The sequence below is a fragment of the Halichoerus grypus genome, chromosome 3 (genome assembly GCF_964656455.1).
Source record: "Halichoerus grypus chromosome 3, mHalGry1.hap1.1, whole genome shotgun sequence".
NCBI lineage: Eukaryota > Metazoa > Chordata > Mammalia > Carnivora > Phocidae > Halichoerus > Halichoerus grypus.
Window position 1 is genome coordinate 22,286,846 of NC_135714.1, and position 21,251 is coordinate 22,308,096.

General features: G+C 34.1%; 1 non-coding gene across 1 annotated transcript; it reads right to left on the reverse strand.

Annotated features, from left to right (window-relative positions):
* Positions 1-341: 341 nt before the first annotated feature.
* On the reverse strand, positions 342-444 carry LOC118555347 (U6 spliceosomal RNA). Its single transcript, XR_004926931.1, has one exon. It is a non-coding gene; the product is annotated as a U6 spliceosomal RNA (small nuclear RNA).
* Positions 445-21,251: the final 20,807 nt, after the last annotated feature.

The window sequence follows — 21,251 nt, forward strand, 5'->3', positions numbered from 1 at the left end:
AAAGAATAACTAGCAAAAGATAATGAGAAAGAAATAATCAGATTCCATTCACAGTCATGGGGTATTTTTAAATTGTCAGACATTTTAATATGATATACTTTAATCATTGAAAATGATATATTGGAAAGAATATTCTATTCCTGCTACAGATGAAGAAAATAATTTGGGGGATCATCTTACTCAAGATCACATATTTTAAGTAGTGAAGATTATATTTGAATTCTGGTGTTGGAATTTCAAGTCAAGTAAATTTTATTTCACACTATTCAACTAAGTGATGGTTCCTTCTGCATTTAAGTCTTTGGGTCCACTAGATGCAAATATCAACTCTGAACACTGGCTTAACTATCGCATTACACATTTGTGTGTCATCCTTGCACAAGGGCCATGCTAATCTTCTATGTATCACCCCAGTTTTAGTATAGGTGCTGCCAGAGTGAGCACTAATATTGCAAAAAGAGTATCAGCCAGAACAATTTTGTAAACATCATCAAAGGTGATATATAAAACCAACAATTTTGGAAAGATTTTGAGGTGGGTAAGGAGGAAAGAAGAGTTTGAAACAATTGAAGGGGAATGGCAGGGAATATGGTAAGCCTGGGGCTCTGTAAATGAAAAGTAGTCTTGAATATGTTGTTCAGTAGAATTCCTGGGCTGTCAAGGATCAGGATGAGGCACTGAGTTTCTGATGCATAGAATACAAACATGATGTCTTTGTTAGCTATGAGATGAATAGGAAAAAAAATGTAAAGAGCACAATATCAGTTTTAACAAAAGCTCAGAAAACAATTAAACACCTATTAGCTAGATAATGGAGTCCATACTGGTTTAAAGATACAAATTGAATCCTATGATATGGACACACCTCTTGTTTTTATGTTTCCTACTAATCCTCATGTGCCATGGTTCTCTCCATGAAGGAATTTCAGAATCTCCATTTTATCTGTTTTAGAGCTTCCTCATCCTTGTATTTCATGTCAATTTTTCTTAGTATTTACAATATAGATGCCTACTATTACAATAGATGTAGCAATGAACTAAGAAGTAAAAAAAAGGAAAAAAAATCTTTACTTAACTTTTCAATATTCATTCCTAAGGTCTCTTCTAGTCAGAAAAACTTTGAATGCTAATAATTTATATTATGGATATAATTTTTGAAAAGAATTACTATGTTTTGTAAATAAACATGTGTCTAGGATTTAGATTTAAATAGACCCTGTATGAAAAAGATGAGTTGGTGGGGCGCCTGGGTGGCCCAGTCAGTTAAGCGTCTGCCTTCGTCTCAGGGCATGATCTTAGGGTCCTGGGATTGAACCCACATCAGGCTCCCTGCTCAGTGGGAGCCTGATTCTCCCTCTCCTTCTGCAGCTCCCCGTGCTTGCACTCTCTCTCCCTCTGTCAAATAAGTAAATACAATCTTAAAAAAAAAAAAGACATGATTTGGCAAAGTTATAAAATATCTCCTCTATTTGATATCAATCTATAATATTTCTGAGTTTTATAATATCAAATTTCAGATGTGCATGTGGCACAATGATGTCTCATAAAGCTCAGTTTATTAATATTTATGAATACATTCTATGGGTCATAAAACTTCCTAAAAGTTTATAAGGACTAAAGCCGATAAAAATAATTTAGGACAAAAGTGAAATCACAGGGGCAAACTATGCTATGGAAAATTCTAGGGCTGATGAGAAGTAAGTATGATTCCAGAGTTCTTAAAATCCCAGTCAAAGTACCTGTGGGTCATGATGGGCCCACAACATAACCAATCCTATGACATTGGAAGGACCATAAGGAAAATGCTTACCTACTCTGACTCTTCTTGATAGTAGTCTCCATCTGACGTTATATTATTTGTATCAGTACAAAAGCCTGTGGAGATCATCTGACATCCAAGATCAAGAGGTAGACTCTGGAATATGATGGATTGTTGCCCTTGCTTTCCATAAGTACTTTTTGTTTTAAACCAATAGTCCTTAAGCGTAGTTCATGAACACCAGGAGTTCCTGGGACAATTCCTGGTGGTTTGAAGATAATTTTTTTCCATAAAAATATGAAAACATTATTTGCCTTTTTTTTTATTATGTTGACACATGCACGGATAGTGAAAAAGCAGCAGTGGTGTGTTTTACTTGCTGTTACTTGACATAATCACATTTCATGACCGTTCCCCACGCTGTGGGCACCTGAAAATAAGAACTAGATTTTTAAATGTATTCTAGTTTCTCCTTAACTTTCTTAAAATAAAGAATTGAAGTGAAAGAAAATCATGTTCTATAAAGTATTTGTTGACTTGAATAACAATCATAAAGCTGTGAAAACAGAAATTCCTCCTAAACTTAATTATAGATACCCTAGTAGTTCTTTGCAGTCAGCTCTTCATTTGCATGAATTATCTTTTCAAATTGAAATGTATTAAAAGAAGAAAAAAACGATTGTTAAACAAATCTACATGCATTAAGCAGAGTTTTTTTCCCCTATGCTTTGAAAAATTCCCCACTCCGTATTGGGGTTTGAATAAGTAACAGTATTTATTAATTTACAAAGATTTATATAGCTTTGTGATTATGAACAAGGAAAAATATGAGAAAAGTCGAAGTTTGCAAAATAAAATCTTCAAACAAAAATTTCACATCAGTTAAAAACATTAAAGCTTGATGCTTTGAAACTCCAAGTGCTAACTAAGCCTTGGGCATAAAACAAGAAAACGATGAGGTTGACTGAATAAAACACACATTCACCAATAGCTGGCAGGTTTTGAAAAGGTTAAGATATGAATGTTGGGCTTTATATATGTATAAATATGTATTAATGCTTGTCTATAGATATTTAAAATTATTTAGAGATACCATTCTTCAGGAAAACAGAAAATATAAAAAATATTCACAGATTGAAAACACAATAAAAGAAACACTAAATGCAATACTGGGGACAAAATATCTACATTTGTGATGGCCTTTAAATATCTAGAAAATGTTTAAAAAAGTATATTTCTTGACATTGAATATTTAGGTAGAATTTGAAATTTAACTTTTGCTTTTACATTAAATGCAGAAAAGCATTTCCTTTCTCTTAATCAAATGCAGTTTTACGCCTACCAAGCAATGTTCAGAAAAGGCAGAGCTGTCATCAGAAAGCCAATTAAAGGAGACTGAAATTCTACTTGTAAAGAGAACTTGATAGGACAAATGCAGGATCTTACAGCTAGGATTTTAGAGTCAGACCTTGAGTAAAAAGTGTCATTAGAGCCCTTATCACTGCAATGTCACTTTGAAAGATGTCAACTAGGACTGTCATTCTGGAGGATTTTTAGTTAATTTATGTATGCCATTTATTAAACTAAAAAAATTATCAATCAGACTTACTGTGGTGATCGTTTTGCAATATATACAAATATCAAAACATTATGCTGAACAACTGAAATTAATATATTTTATATGTCAATTATATCTCAATAAAAACAAAGAAAGAGGGGCACCTGGGTGGCTCAGTCAGTTAAGCGTCTGTCTTCAGCTCAGGTCTTGATCTCAGAACCCTGAGATCCTGAGATCCTGAGATCAAGTCCCACATCGGGCTCTCTGCTCAGCGGGGAGTCTGCTTCTTCCTCTCACTCTCCCTCCCTCTCTCTCTCTCAAATAAATAAACAAAATCTTAAAAAAAAAACAAAACAAAGAAAGATGTAAAGACAATTTATCAAGACAGCTATAGTAAAGCACTATTTCAATTCCTGTCCTCCCAAAGGCAGATGTTTTTTGGACCAAATCAAGAATTCTGTGAAAGGTGTTTTATTATGTGAGAGTCTCAACACGCATTGGACTGGCCCTTCTTGACTCTATGGCTTCTCACTTGCATTTGATATTACTACTTCTTAATTCTACCCAATTTACTCTTACTTTCCTTCTTAAACATACCCCTATTTCACTGTTATTTATTTTTGGTATAAGGATGCAGTGACAGTTTTATTATTTCATAATTATTTTAACAACTGGCAGTTTCTCTCAATTAGGGAATTCTCTTTATTTGGGGGGACATAAAAGTACCTTGATAGGTTATTAACTTGGGAGATAGGGCTTCAAGGGCTATGTTGGTTGGGGGTCAGTTGAAAAAGATATGTTTGTGGCTTCTCTGTTTACAACATGAGAGAGATGTGTTTTACCCAAAGAATGAAGGTTTTCTGGGTAGTAGAGGGAGCCTGCAAGATTGAGGGAAACTGAAACAGGGTGATATTAGGGACAGTGAATTATCACTGTCCTTCCCACTCAATGCACTGAGTGAAAGCCAACAGACATTATTAAGAATTGTGACGACTCCAGTTCACATTTCAAAATATTTGCGGATATCAAGTAAACCACATCTCTATGCCACTTCAGGTCTTCTTTAAATCCTGCCATATGTTCCTATGTAGTGTAGGCATTAATGTTTTGTGGAATATGAAGTAGGTGCTGAATTTCACACCTGGGCATATTCTATGTAACAGGCAGAACATACTCCTATCAAGAAGCCAGAGAAAACTATGAGAATATAAGTGCACTGGGAAATTGCAGAAATGTTATGAGAATGCTAAATTTTCATAGTCCATGGAATTCTACCAAGATTTTTTTTAAATGTGAGGATTATACCTAAATATGATTTTAAAAATCCATATTTTCCTTCTCTGCATGTAGCTTAAAAAGTGGTACTCAGAAAATAATGCGAAAGGGAAAAAAGGAACCAACTGGTTCAAAATTCTCATTTAGTCTGTGGTTAATTTATCTCATTTATGTGTCCAGATATTGAACTTTAAAAATCCAAATATATGTATTTAAAAAAAAGCCTACAAATTCACATGAATGCTCTCTATTTTGAAAAATCTTAATTTACTTTTCAGCTCCAAAATAAGTTAGTGTCTCTTACGGCATTCATTTAAATGATCAGTGGGTGAGTTTTCTTTGACAAATGCAAATTATCTATTTACTCATTCAACAAAATATTTACTGACTGCCTACTACATGCCAAACACTGTTATAAGGGTTAAGATCACAAAAACGAAGAAAACATATTCTTCATCCTGTATGTACTAACTAGTAGAATGACAAGTAAACAAATTTGTTTTTATTTTTAAGCAAATTAAAGCAAGTTTCATAGCAATACATGTCGTAGAATCTGATTTGTTAAAAATTGTAAAAACATGTAGATATGAATCCTTATATGAAACACAAAACACTGAATGTGGTGGGAATAGGGGCAGGGAGGGAAGGTAGGAAGACTATTACTTTTCACTTTTTACACTTACATCTTTATATCTTTCTGTATTGTTTAGATGTATTTTTGATGTATGTGAATGTGCACATATGCGTATACCTATTATATGTAACATAATATAAATATTATATAAAATACAATATAGAATATAAACAATAATGTATATTACTATATTTTATATATATGAAGAGAGAGAAGGAGGGACAACCATGAGCAAATATCAAGCAAGCACTTTCTACAAATTAATTAAAGTCTGTATTTACTGATGTTTCCTTATTCTTCCCTGATGTTCTTTTTCTGTTCCAGAATACCATCCAGGATATCATATTGCATTTAGTATTTTGTCTTCTCACACTCTTCTTGGCTGTGACATTTTCTTAGACTTTACTTTGTTTTTTGTGACTTTGACAGTTTCAAGGATGACTGGTCAGATATTTTGTAATGTCCCTCAATTGGCATTTGTCTGATATTTTTCTCATGGTCAGACTCAGGTTATGGATTTTGGGGAGAAAGCCACAGACTTAAAGTGCCATTTTTACCGCATGTCAAAGGTATATACTATCAATGTGGGATCACTGTTGATGTTAAGCATCTCGCTGAGATGTTTTTGTCAGGTTTCTCTATGATAAAGTTACTCCTTTTTGCCCCTTTCCACAGTGCATTCTCTGAAAAGAAGCTGCCATATACAGCCCACACTTGAAAGCCTGGGTTATTCCTGGAGGCCAAGCTCAGGAAAGTGTGTGTGTGTGCAGGGTGGAGGATGTGGGGAGGTAAGTGTGTGTGTGGCAAGAAGACTAAGACTCCCAAGAGTTTCAGTGTTTCTACTGTTTATGGTTCTAACAGTTTCTCCTCCATGTAAGCCAGTTTCAGCTACTACTCTCTGGGGTCCTCTAGCTTTCTAGATTTCAGGTTGCAGTTTTCCCTGCAATCTCATTTTATTGATAAGTCTGAGAAAAGTCCTCGAGTGTTGGTTTGTCCAGCTTTCTCTTATTGTAAAGATGGTGTACTGATTTGTTTGGGCTGCCATGACAAAGTATTGCAGAGTTGGGTGGCTTAAGTAACTGAAATTTATTTTTTCCCAGTTGTGGAGACTAGAAGTCTGAAGTCAAGGTGTCGGAAGGGTCGGTTTCTTCAGAGACCTCCCTCCTTGGATTCTAGATGGCCATCTTCTGTCTTCTCCCAGAGTCTTCACATGGTCTTCCTTCTGCATGTATCTGTTATTTCCTCTTCATACAAGATGCCAGCCAGTCATATTGGATTAAGGCCCACCATAATGATCTCATTTTAACTTAGTTACTTTATCTCCAAATATAGTCACATTTTGAGGTACTGGGAGTTAGAATTTCAACATGAATTTTGAGGGACACGATTCAGCTCATAACAGATGGCAATAACAATTTTCAAGCTCTTTTACATGTTGGAGCTGAAACAGAGAAGTGCCAGTAGGCAAACTTTTAATGTCAATGTTCTGCGTGCTGTGCTCAGGTGTGCTAAATATTAGCAGAAGGTCCATAGTGAATTATCACTAAATAGTCTATATTAGCTGGGGTTCTACAGAGAAAAAAACCATTAGGAGATATATATCTATGTTATTTCTCCATCTATCCACTATATCTGTTTATCTGAAGGGGTTTATTATAAAGTATTGGCTCACTTGATTATGGAGGCTGAGAAGTCCCACCATCTGCCCATCACAAGCTGGAGAAGCTCAAGAAAATGTATGGCATAGTTTGAAGGCCTGAGAGCCAGAGAAGTAGTGCGCTTAATTTCAGTCCAGGTTTGAGATCCAAAGATCCAAAGATCCTGCTGAAGGCAGGGGAAAATCCATGTCCCAGAATAAGAACCAAATAATTAATCATGATTATTGCCAAAGCCAAAGAGTATAATCTCTTAAACTAGAGAGGGATATGACTTTACTGTCAGGAGCTCAACTGAGTAGGGAGGGACAGTGAACTGCCAGATGTCAGAATGGCCAATTGAAGCAACAAGCCATAAAGTATTAAGCTTTTAGTCACTTACTTTGATAGTATAAGCAAGAGTCAATAAAAAAAAAAAAATGGAAAGAAAAGCCAACTCCATTTTCTCCCATTGAATGGTATACTGATTAAAGGTTATATGGATCAGCATATACATGGGGATTGTTTTACTTTTGAGGGAGCCGTGAACAAAAGGCTACAGCAGTTTTATGGACTATGGGGAATTGGCAGAGGGAAGAGGTAGGAGTGGAAAAGACTGGATACTGAGGCAGAGTGGGGCTGAGCTTAAGGTTTCTCCCTTCTCCATCATAAGGGGACCTCAGGAAGTCTCAAGAAGACCTATTCCCATGGCCTCATATAAAGAGACCTAAGGATGAAGGCACCTGGACTAAAATTGCAAGTATGGAAGAGAGTATGGCAATCCATGAGGGCCTATTTCTTTGACTGCAACTCTCTTCAGAGATGGTGATACACTGGTTGTGCACCAAACCCGATATGAGAAGAATAACTGGCCCCCCTAGTCCCCCCCACCGCCTTCCAAATAAAGTCTTTTGTAATTGCCTATGATCAAGCCAAAAAAATTACATGTAGGTTTCTAACTAGGAGTCAGACTTCTCATATACCAAATTATCTCCGAAGGAATTGAAACTTCAGAATAGAAGCAATTATAATCTTCAATATTATGAAGGTTAAAAATAAGAAAGCATATATATAAAAATAGTTTTTACATTTCTTGAAAGTTTTGGTTATAATGCATAGGATCCCCTCATCAAGTGCATGCAATATGCTTTCAAATACAGCAAATTTACTAAGATTTTCAAAATAGTTATCTTTAAAATCAATGAATACACAACTGATTTTCATTTGGAATTGGGAAAAGAAATTTGAGAATAAAATTTGGTAAATTTGGGAATCATTGAGGAAATCAAGTGAACTGAAATATGTATCTTTTTATTGCATTACAATGAGTAAACAAGTGAATGATCTGTATTTCAAAAAGCAGTAGTTCTCAAAATTTACCTTAAAAAAAGTTTGCAGGGGCACCTGGGTGGTTCAGTCATTAAGCGTCTGCCTTCGGCTCAGGTCATGATCCCAGGGTCCTGGGATCGAGCCCTGCTTTGGGCTCTCTGCTAGACAGGGAGCCTGCTTCTCCCCTCCCATTCCCCCTGCTTGTATTCCCTCTCTCGCTGTCTCTCTCTCTGTCAAATAAACAAATAAAATCTTAAAAAAAAAAACTTGCAAAAATGCTTATTGAGGTAACAATTGAAGATCAGTATATCACAGGTAAAGCCTAAGATTCTGCATTTTTAACAGACTAGTTGAGATAATTCTTATTTACATAGCCTTTAGACTTTGGGAGACACTGCTATATGATTGATTTGAAGGACAAAATTATATTATTCTAAAATGAAGGGAAATAGTTTGAGATGGTGGAAAAAACAGTCTAGTAGCTTTTAGGAGTGTCTGATCTGAGATCTGCCAAGGAGTCTTGCTAAAAAAATTACCTAGGCAATCTCCTGAGCTCTTAGTTTCTTCATTGTTAGAATACGTTTATTTAATTGCACAATTTCAATGTTTCTATTGAGTTCTAAAATTCTATGTGGATAACAAAATAATGATATTATTAGAAAAGTCATTTTACTGTTTTTAGAATCACTCAAAGTCTCACAAATATGTGATTTTTTCCCAAATTTTGAATTGGCACAGTTTTATTTAAACTATTTCTTGGATTTGGCATTCACAATCTTATGTACATAAAGGATGCATTCCAGGAAATGGAAGTGCTCCCCACTCTATGGACTCCTGTTTATGTAAGGGTGGCCTTTGTGCTTATTTTTATAGCTAAAAAGAATGACAGATTTTTCATGAAAGAGCTTGACAGTGAGAGATTTATTAATTGATTATAACAATTGACTATCTCAGGTTTCAATTTTATTTTTACTTCTTTCTAACAAGTGAATTATAAACAATTATTTTCTTACATATAGTGAATCCTGAATTTCCAAATGAAAAAAAAATGAGCATTTGGTATAATAACGTTTCTATTTTAATTTTATCCAAATGATTCTATTCCTTTCAGAAACAACATAGAGGTATGGTTAGGTACAAAATGTTCAGATGTCAAACTGCCCTATTAAGGCCCAAATTCTATAACTGTCCTGCTGAAAAATATTGGGCAAGTGCTTAATCTTCTACAACTCCTTTTTCAGAATCTATAAAATGGGGATGTTAATAATGGAGGTTATCATTTGCTTTTCTGTAATTCGATCAGAGTGTTTCCCATTTAGAGCTTACCTTTGGCTTATAGAGCATACAATCAAATATATTTTGAGGAAATCTTGATCAAATTCATACATCAAAAACAAGGATAGAGAGCATTATGCTCAAGTACAGTAATCTTCCAAAACAGTACACTTAAACTCAGATAAGTTGCCAGTCTTATTCATAGTCATGCAAGTGTATTAGGACACAGGATACCAAATTTGTTCCATTTCTAAATATTCACCACTGTAGACTAAGTTGTATCATTTTTAACAAAAGTAGAGCACTGAAAGGAACCTAACAGTCTTATGAGAACCGGCCATGGTACTAGGGTCAGGTCAATTTCTCAAATTTCATTATACCTTCTGCCTGTGGAAAAATCTGCTTGAGAAAGCCCAAACAATTGGCATCCACAATTTTCTTTATGCACAGAAATCATAATGTAACAAAAGCAAGCATACATACATAACAAAACTGTGATTGTAATGGCATACCACTGTAACCTAATGTCTTACAGAATCTCAATAAACAAAAATGAGGATTTGTGAGGATTTGTCAAAACAAGTTTCTGCATAAGTAATCTGTGCACCCCCGATATGACCTTCCTTAATCCATAATACTGTGAATATGATGAGATATCACCTTTGTGATTATGTCACTCTACATGGCGGATGTAATTAAGGTTATTAGTCAGTTGACTGTGAAAGACAGAGAGAGCATTAGGGTACAACTAATCATGTGAGCTATTTAGAAGAGTTTTCTTTGGCTGATGGCCAAAGGGAAACTCACAGAGATTCAAAGCAGGAGAAAGACATCAATCATCATCGCTGATTTGAAGATGGAGGAGGCAGCCACATATGCAAAAATGTTAATGATCTCTAGAAGCTGAAAATAGCCCCCAGATGACAATCATCAAGGAAACAGAGGCATTAGAACTATAGCTTTAAGAACTGGATTCTGTCAACACTTGGAATGGGATTGGAAAGAGATTCTTCCCCCAGATCCTCCAGATGAGAGCCTACTCACCAGATACCTTAATTTTGTTTTCTGAGACTCAAAAGCAAAGAACCCAATCAAGCCTGCCCAGAGTTCTTACCTGCAGATCTGTGAGCTAATAAATGGGTGTGTGTTAAACTGTTAATATATGATCATTTGTTACCTGGCAATAGAAAATTAATACAGAACCCTTGGCATTCAAGCATGTGAAGGAGGTCATCAACAAGGTGTGATTGTTGGTTGACCCACAAGCTGGACCTAGGCAATCAAAAGCTCCTCATCCTCTCCCCTGTCCTTGAAATGTACCTTCTATCTACAGTTCCTATAGCTGGAGCCATTTCAAGGACACAGCCTTGAGACAGTAATATGTTGTTGAGAGCCTCTGGACAGTGTACATGACTAAACCCTGTTAAGGCCTCTATATAAACTTTTAAGATTCTGGTGGGTGAATGTGGGGATATACTCATCTTGTGGGTCACCTAAGATAGGACTCATATATAAGTTCCCTTGCTTATTAAAACTGCTACTTACTAATCTGTCATGGCCTACTTTTCTTCCATCTCTCCCTACCCTCTATGTATGAAGGCTAGTTTTAAATTTCACCTAACTCCTCAGGTTGTGAACCAACAAGACATCCTATGTGTTTTTGCTGTTCCACTTAATGCAGAAGTAGAGCTGTGAACATCAGATGGCACCTGTACTACTGGTATAATGAGTCCTATTTCATGATGCCCATACATATTGGTCTGAGACTTCTATTAAACAGTCAAAGTTTTAACAAAATTCTTGGGTACCTGGCATCTTGGCAAGAAAATTTGAGGATTCCTTCTTTTTGTGGTAGGCATATACGCATTTGCTCAGAAATTCTTCAGGTCAACTAAGCAACTCATCTATTTTTTTTTTTTTTTTAATTTCAGTGAACTTGGAGAAGTTGGTCAACCTCTGATATACTTTGAATTTTTTTAAAATGTAGCTAATAATATCTATGTCATAATATATTTTTGAGAATTCATTTAAATTTGACATGTATAAGGCAAACATAGCAAAGTCTTAAATGTAGAAACTAGCAAATGGATTATTAGACTATTCGCTGTACAATTAGTTTACCTTTTCTGTATGTTAAAAAATGTTCATTATTGAATTGTTTAAAATAAGGCTACTGCAAAGTGTAAGCAGGAGATGATAGGTGCATGGGTCTGGATGCCACTGGAAGAACTAAAACTTAAAACCCGTATACTGACATGTACAAAACATTAATGGAAGAAATTGAGGAAGACACAAATAAATGGAAAGATATTATGTGCTCATGGATTGGAAAAGTAAATATTATTAAAATGTCTGTGCTCCCAAAGCAATCTACAGATTCAATGCAATACCTATAAAAATTCCAATGGCAGGGGCGCCTGGGTGGCTCAGTCAGTTAAGTGTCCTGACTCTTGATTTCAGCTCAGGTCTTGATCTCAAGGTCATGAGTTCAAGCCCCACATTGGGCTCCATGCTAGGTGTGGAGCCTACTTTAAAAAAAAAAAATTCCAATGGCATTTTCCTAAGAAATAGAACAAATAATCTTAAATTAATGGAAAAAACAAACAAGTAAATAACCAAAAAACCAACCAACCAAAGGAATCTTGAGAAAGAACAAAGTTAGAGCATCATGTTTCCTGATTTCAAACTGTTACAAAGCTATAGTAATTAAAACAGTATAGTATTGGTATAAAAACAGACATATTGATCAGTGGAATAAAATTGAGAGCCCAGAAGTAAATCCATGCATATATGGTCAATTAATTTACAACAAAAACTCAAGAACATGCAATGGAGAAAGGATAGTCTCTTCAATAAATGGTATTGGAAAAACTGGTCAACCACATGCAAACGAATGAAACTTGATCACTATCTTATACCATACACAAAATGAACTAAAAATGGCTTAAAGACTTGAATGAAAAACCTGAAACCATATAACTCATAGAAGAAACCTTGGACAGTAAGCTCCTTGATATAGATCTTGGCAATGATTTTTTGAATCTGACCCTAAAAACAAAAGCAACAAAAGCAAAAATAAATAAGTGGGATTATATCACACTGAAAAGTTTCTGCACAGCAAAGGAAATCATCAACAAAATGAAAAGACAATCTATTGAATGGGAGAAAATATTTTGAAATCATATATCTAATAAGGGCCCAATATTCTAAATATATAAAGAACTCATGCAACTCAACAACAACAACAACAACAAAAATCTCATTAGAAAATGTGCAGATCTGGGAGATTTTTCCAAAGACATACAGATGGCCAATAGGTACATGATATGATGCTCAGTATCACTAATCATAAGGGAAATGCGAATCAAAATCACAATGAGCTCTCACCTCACACCTGTTAAAATGGCTGTTATCAAAAGAGCAAGAAATATCAAGCATTGGTAAAGATGTGGAGAAAAGGGAACCTTTTGTCAACTGTTGGTGAAAATGTGAATTTTTGCAGCCACTATGAAAAACACTATGGAGTTTCGTCAAAAAATTAAAAACAGAACTACCATATACTTCAGCAATTTCATTTCTGGGTATTTATCCAAAGAAAACAAAAACACTAATTCAAAAAAGTATATATACATATATATGTTCATTACAACATTATTTACAATAGCCAAGATATGTAAACAATCTAAATGTCCATTGATGGATGAATAAAGAAATTGTGGTATATACATACAATGGAATATTATTGAGCCATAAAAATAAATAAAATCTTGCCATTGGTGAGAATATGGATGGACCTTGATGGCATTATGCTAAATGAAATAAATCAGAGAAAGACAAATACTGAAATACTGTATGATTTCTCTTATATGTGGAATCTAAACAAATAAAAAAAGCTGAATGTAGTCAAGAGATGATAAGCGCTTGGGCCCTGAGAGCACTGATAGAAATGGAGACCGTGGGCTGAACTAAAAGATACTGAGAAAATGAGCTTTCCTGGATTTAGTTATAATTTGTGTACTGGAATCAGGAAGTTGACAAGGATTGTTCATAGGTTCTGGACTTGTGCAACTGGTGTCTTAAAAGTACTGTTTATATGTCTTTTGCATGGAAGGATGACTTGGTTGGCATATGTGATGGTTTTGGTTGCAGAAATGTTAAATCTGAGGTATTTTAGAATCTAACAATTAAAGTCATCAAACAGAAAATCCACCATTATTAATGATATTCACTTAAATATTTAGGTCTCTACTGACTCAGGTAGACAAGAAAACCATACATACAAATATGGTAAACCATGTAACTGATCACTAAAAAATACGAGTTGTTTTTATAGTATTTTCAAACAAAGCTACACAAAGAAATAATAAGGTTACTTCTTCATTTCTTCTAAGTAAAATTGGTTGGTGAACCCTCAGCACTCTAGGTAATGTCAAAGAATAAAACAACAAATAATGGATGGGGGCTTAGAAAAAGGAGTAAGGTAGGTAATATTTGAAAGGGGCAAAAGTTTTAAATTATTATAAAGTTTGAGGCACAGTCCACACAAAATTGCTCTTATTTGATATCACTCTTTGCAAATGATACCACTTACAAAATTCCCCATACCACTCTCAGTTTTAATAATTCACTAGAAAGACTTACAAAACTTACTGAAAGTTGTTATAGGTAGCGTTATGGTTTATCATAGGAAGGGATGTTGATAAAAATCAGCCAAGGGAAGTGTATAGAGCAGAGTCAAGTAAACACTAAACATAGAGCTTTCATTCTTTTCCCCATGGAGTCATGAATGTATTACTCTCATGGCATCCATTTGTGACAGTATGCATGGAGAGTTGCCAACCAGGAAAGCTCAAATGAGACTTGAGGTCCAGAGTTTTTATTAAGGCTCCATTATGTATGATGATTGATTAACTGATTGCCCAGTTGTTGATCTCAGTGTCCAGGTCAACTGTGTGACTCAAAACCCCCACCCTAAGTCACATTATTGATCCTTGTAGCATGATCAGCCCCCACCCTGAACAAAGACACTATTTTCTGGCATGACATTTGGTTTAGAGATTACCTTCCAGAATCTTAGGGCAAAGGCCAGATCTTTTTGGGGGCAAAATTAAATATTTTATTATACAAAGGTTTTTCAAAGAAGAAATATGGGCACCTGATTATTTTACAAAATTTACTAGCATCTTGGTCTAGTATGCTGTGGTAATAAATGTGACAGTTGTTTAAAAATCCCATCAGTTGCTATTAGAAAGTCTGGCTGACATAAGGTACTCATTACTTCACAAGCTCAGAAAGAGTAAATGCATACATTATAGACAAAATGATCATAATTTAAATTATCTAGCAGGTTAAATGATCTTATCATGTAATTTGCTTCCACTGAATTCAAGTGGCCTTAAATCAATTAGCTAGTAGTATTATGAAATATTTTGTAGTTTCTAACTTGTTTTGTATGTATTTTCATGTTGTTGTTAAACAGGCAATATTCACATTTGATGGGAGAAACCAGAAATTTCTGTTAAAATATTAGGAAATTCATCTTGCCTACCCCTTACCCCCATTTCAAACTCTGGTTGACCAGATTAAGGTCCAGTACAAAATCATTACCTAGGAATAGTGAATTTCATCTAGATTACTATTGGTGTATCCTTTTCTGACATCTCTCCTACTATTCAGATTCCTAGTGCCATAAGTTTCCACAAAGACTTTCATCTGATAGAACAGATAGATATCTTTAGTCTTCGTCAATCTTTCTCTACCCCACAATGGATTCATTCATTCCTTCTTTTATTTAACAAATATTTATTGAGTGCCAAGTATATGTAATGTGCCAAGGTTATAAAGATGCATTCCTCACAGCTAATATTATGATTTAGTGAAGGAAAAATATGTGAATACATATTGCATTTAAATGAGATTTGCATTTAAATCTCATAGCATTTATTTGACTGTATTATGTGTTCACCTAAGGGTCCTAAAGGAAAGAGGGGCCGACATGTTTGGGATTGACTTCGGAAATGTGTACAATTGTCCTTGGCCCAGGATGATAAAAAGAAATTTACCAATCCAAGGTTTGAGGGAATTTGGGGTTGAGTATTGGAGGTAAGAGAAAGTAGGAATAGAGGATGGGGTAATGGAACATTCTATTGAAGAAATCGCATGATCATAGTGGTGGATCTGGAAACAAGTATTCTGTTTGCAGAATTTCAAAATGTCTAGATTTAATGATTAAATCAGAAGAGATAAGGGATAATGCATGAGTAAAGAGAAATAGATTACTGTTACAGGTGATGGGGAGCCATTGAAAACTAAAGACTAGCATGTTCAGTACTGTGTTGGAAAGATCAATACCAAAGATTTCCATTTTTATAGGCTAATAAAAGGATGATATGACTTCCTGGTATAAATCCTTCAGAATCTAACATTGTTATTCAGGGTAAACTTTATAAACCTTATAATTATGTCATGTTCTTGTATTTATTCACCCATACAGCTTTTGGTTCAGAGATTTGGTTCAAGCCATACTGACTTTTTGCTTAGTTATATCTTCTACCATTTGGTTCTAAAAATAGAACCAGTATTAGAATAGATTGATGTTCCTTTTACCAAACAGAAGATCAGACATAAAAATAACATTGAGTCAATGTTATTTGACAATTCCAGAATTGGAATTGTCCTTATGTTTAATATTTAGAAGAATAGTAAGTCCTTGTTGCACGGAGGGAGGTAACTATGAAACTTTCTGCTCACCTTTCTGGAATCAGTAGAAATTTAGCCTGATTCCTCTACTAAAGGACATTGTCACAATAATTTATATTCATTGATATCTCCATTATTTACAAGATCCTTGTTAATAAAAATAACACATTTGAATGTTTTTGCTTAATTATGTTTGATAAAGAAAGGAGTATATAATGATGGTAAAAATAAGACCTTTTAGTCAATTCCTATGTAAGTATACTATATATATATATATATATACATATATATATATATATATATATATAGGATATATATACACCTATAGCATATATATAGTATATACATACATATAGTATATATATCCTAAATATAACATATATGTATGTTTGTGTATACACTCATACATTCATGGTTACACATAATGATATTCTAGAGTGTTTTAAAGTGCACTCTAGAGTGTTCTAATTAATGGAGTTATAAATTTTGTTTTGATTACAGTCAGTTGGTAAGAAACTGTCAACATTCTTAGAAGTGTTCAACCAATGGGCTAGTCCAAACAATAACATGCTATAATGGAAGTAGTACCAGCTTGGTATCCAGAAAACTCAAATTCTGATGATGACTTTGGCACTAAAGTGTATGTGACTTGAGGCAGGCAAATAGCTTCTGTGGTTCAGTTCTCGTAATCATAAATTAAGGGTGTTGGAAATGTGTGGTTCAAAACAGATTTTTTTCTAAGGTCCTTTACAGTTCATATTGTTTAAAATTTACTTCCATAGTTTTAAGAGTTTCAAAGCAGGCTGTAAATTTATTCTTAAAATTTTTCAGGTAGGATGTAAAACAATGCTTACAGTGTGAGAATTATAAAGGAGCTTAAAGTTGACTTGAAAATTTTAAAACAAAAAGCAGGAGTTTTAAAAAGCAGCAGAAATTTCAACAGATGACATTAACATGGGAGGAAGAGGAAATAATAAAGAAAAATACAGCAAGCTACATGCAGACTTAGATCATTTAAATGCTAAAAGATGAAAGCTAGTTCAAAATAGTTCTAATCAGAACCATGACACATCTCTGCAAAAAGGAATATCAAACAATTGTGTATCATTAAGTCTAAGGTATCAAAAGTAAAGTATAAAGGTTCTATGTTCATTATTAAATGTGAGTGATTGGTAATAAGAAATAACAAGATTTAAAAAAAAAGAGCAACTGCAATTAAGTAGGGCAGAAAGACTGTACAGAATGACTAAGCATTGATAATCTCAATAATAGAAGAAAATTTGAAAAATATAGGGAAAGGGATGCCATAAACCCTACTTCTAATAAAACCATAAGTGGTTTCCATTAAGTATAATTTATTAAAATAAGAAAAATAAATTCTGTCTATTTGTCAAAGTTTAGGAACCTTCCTAGAAATTATTGTTTATGTTTTTATTCAATCTCAGACCAATTGAGTAAATAGGTATAGCAAGAAAGCCCTGGCTTTCCTATGTTCTGAAACTAGATTCATACATATATATATATATATCAATATATATATATATATATCAATATATATATATATATTGATCTTTCATACTATGGATTATCAAATAATATATATATATATAGATAGATAGATCTTTCATACTATGGATTATCAAATAATAATCCCTGGCAGTTAATTAATTGTACTGTGCCTTGACCAAGTCTTAACATTCATTCATGCAATCTTGCACCACCGATCCTCCCTAGCCTAATCCTCCAAAGAATGTCAAGAGAATACAAAGAACAAATTCTACCAGAATTATATACACTTGTTCGAGCTGCCCTTCTACAATTTATTTTCTTTCTTATTAATATTGCTTTTAATAGTAATTTAATCATATTTCATTTGTAAATGAGGATGCTTGTTTTAGAGTGCTTTTGGAGAACTGAAATAAAAGTTAAAGTTTTTAACTTTTATTTCAGCATCTTCCCTGAGAACATTCACACCTATTTATTTGTAGGTTTGAGATTCATCATTTGTCTTCCTCTTAAATCACTCCAGAGTTTTGAATCCCGTACCACGTGAGAATTAAGTCATGAGGAGCAGATAGAGATCAATGTATGAATTTTATCAGGGGCAAAACTAGTTAAAGATTGAGACTTGGATCGGTGGGCAAATGCACTGCTTGAACGCTGCTCCTCCCCTCTTCACCCTCACTATTTTTGGCAGAACTGCCTACTGCTAAGTCCTTGCAAAGGGGAGAGGAAAAGAGCCGGAGTGAGCAATATGGCTTCTTTCTTTCTTTTACCCAACCAGACAAATGAAGAAGAGTGGGGGTTATAGGGGGCTGCAAGTCTTCCCGGTTGACTCTTTTGGGAAATGGAAAGAGTTTCCTTTCCATGTATGAGGAATGTGAGATAAGTTTGCTACTCCCCAAAATTTAGGACTAGCTCATTTGGGGATTCTCAGGAACCCAAGACAACATAGTAATGACATCGTCATTTGAGTAAATCTGACTACAACTCCTTTGATATTCATTCTTATTTTGTTTTTAATCATTTTACCTTTAACATTTTTTGTCACCTGTCAAATGCAACTCTTTAAGGAGGTGTTTGTATATAGATAGATAAATAAAGAGACAGATGATAGATGATAGATAGGTAGATGATAGATAGATAATAGATAGATATCATGCCTGAGAATCATTTCTCTTAATTATAATAGTCAGTATACTTTCAATGTAATCAGTAATATATTGTTTTCATCTACCATCTTTCTTTTTCTTTTCTATTTGTCTCATGTGTGTTATGTTCCTTATTCTCTTCTTTCTCACCTTGTTTTAGGTTAATTGAGGTTTTATTGTTGTTGTTATTTCATTATTCCCCTCAATTGTTTGTTAGGCTTAAATTATTTAACTGTTGTTTTTCGAGGTTAACCTAAAGGTTGCAACATGTATCCTTGGCATATTTTATTCTCATATAAAGTACTACTTTTACCACTTCCTAGATAATTCTAGGAAATTATAACATTTAATTCCATTTACAACTCCCCTCCCTTTTGTTTTTTGTGGTCATGATTTTTAATCTCACATATATTTTATTTTATTTTTAGAGACATTATTATATTTATAGTCAATGCTCATTATATTCATCCACATATTAATCTTTTATTTTACTTTTTATTTTTTCCTACATTTTCAGGTTCTACCTAGAGTCATTTTGCTTTTGCCTAAAGATCTTGATCCCTAAGTATTTCTGTCCCGGTAGATCTTCTGGTGACAAATTATATCAGGTTTTTATTCATCTACAGTCACTTTATGTTGTCATCACTCTAGAATCTATTTTTCCTAGAAAGATTTCTATCTTAGTAATTTTTTCTAGGACTTTAAAAATGTCATGAAATTGTCTTCTACATTTATTGTTTCAGTTTAGAAGTCAGATTTAAAAAAAAATACATAATGACGTGTATACACCATTATACAAATAGTTTCACTGCCCTAAAAATCCTTTGTGCTCTGCGCATTCATCCCTTCCTCTCTCCTAACTCCTGGTAACTTCTAAATCTTTTTACTTCATTGTTTTGTCTTTTTCATAGTGTCATATAGTGAGGATCGTACAGTATGTAGCCTTTTCAAATTGGCTTCTTTCACTTAGTAACACACATTTAAGATTTCTCCATGTCTTTGCATGGCTTGATAGCTCATTTCCTTTTAGTGCTGAATAATATTCCATTGTCTGGATGTACTACAATTTATTTATTCATTCACTCACTGAAGGAGATCTTGATAGCTTCCAAATTTTGGCAATAATCAGCAAAGCTTCTGTAAACATCTGTGTAGGTTTTTATGTGTACATAAGTTTTCAATGAATTTAGGTAAATGTCATGTAGCAAGATCCTCTCTTAAAAGAAGTGTGTGTGTTTAGTATTTTATCTTAGTCTTGGGTTGTCAGCTATTTTTCAAAGAAAACCCTTTTTGTGGTTTGCTGTATTTCTTGAATCCTTATGGTTACTTTTAGAAAATTCTCATCTATTACTTCTCTATTCTCTCAACATTCCTTTCCGGGACTCACTTTAAATGTGGTTTAGGCCTTTTTACTTTTTCCCAAATGTTTGTTATACTTTCCACCCCTTTCTCTCTCCTGTCTTTAGCCTGTGCATTTTCTACTGACCTAGTTGCCAAATTACTAACATTTTCTTCTGCTGTGTCAAATCTGAAACTAAACCCATCTATTCAGTTATTTTCAATTATAGATTTTTACCTCTTAGATATCCCATTTAATTTTTATTTAATTTCCAAAGGGTTATAGTTAGTGAGATTTCCACATTGTCATTTATTCTCTTGAACATATTTATTACTTTTTTTAAAAAGAACTAAGTTTTCTAAACCCAATACTTGGGTCACTTGTAGGTTTGCTTCTATTTTCAATTTTGTTCTTTTCTTTGGTGACACAAATAAAAAAATTTATTTGGATGTCTAACATTGTGTATATGTATATATCTATATATAATTCTAGTCTGTACATGCATAAAACCTCTTAAGAGAGAGTTTATCCTGTTCTTTAATTGTCAAGTGATTGGGTGAAGAGCATCTTAATGTAGTGAGAGGCTGTGTTGACTTGTGAGTTGGGTTCAATTGTTCATAAGCCTCAATGCATTTCTATTTCCTTTATTCCACATTGACTCACCGTCTCCAAACCAAAAGAAATCATAAAATTATAGAAAGTTAGATATGTGAAGTATCTTAAAGATTAACCAAATGACTTCATTTTTACAGTGGAAGGAGCGCCCAAAGAAAGGGTATTACTTCACAAGATTTTACACAGATATTAAGTGAAAATTCTAAAACTGGATCCCAAATGTGCTATACCTTCATGTGATGTTCTTACCTCTACTGAACTTGTCAGTTTTGTGCTTTCCTGGTGCACCTGTCAAGATCTGGTTGCCTATTTCAAAAATCAACCCCTCATTAACTTAACCCAATACACAATTTATTAGTTTTATATTTGAGTTCATAGAATTATTGGAAGTCTGGATAGCAAGGCCCAGACAATGCTCAGGGTCTGAGAAGGGCAGCAGAGAATATGGACCACAGCATCTGCACTAGCAGTCTGTTTAGAGTC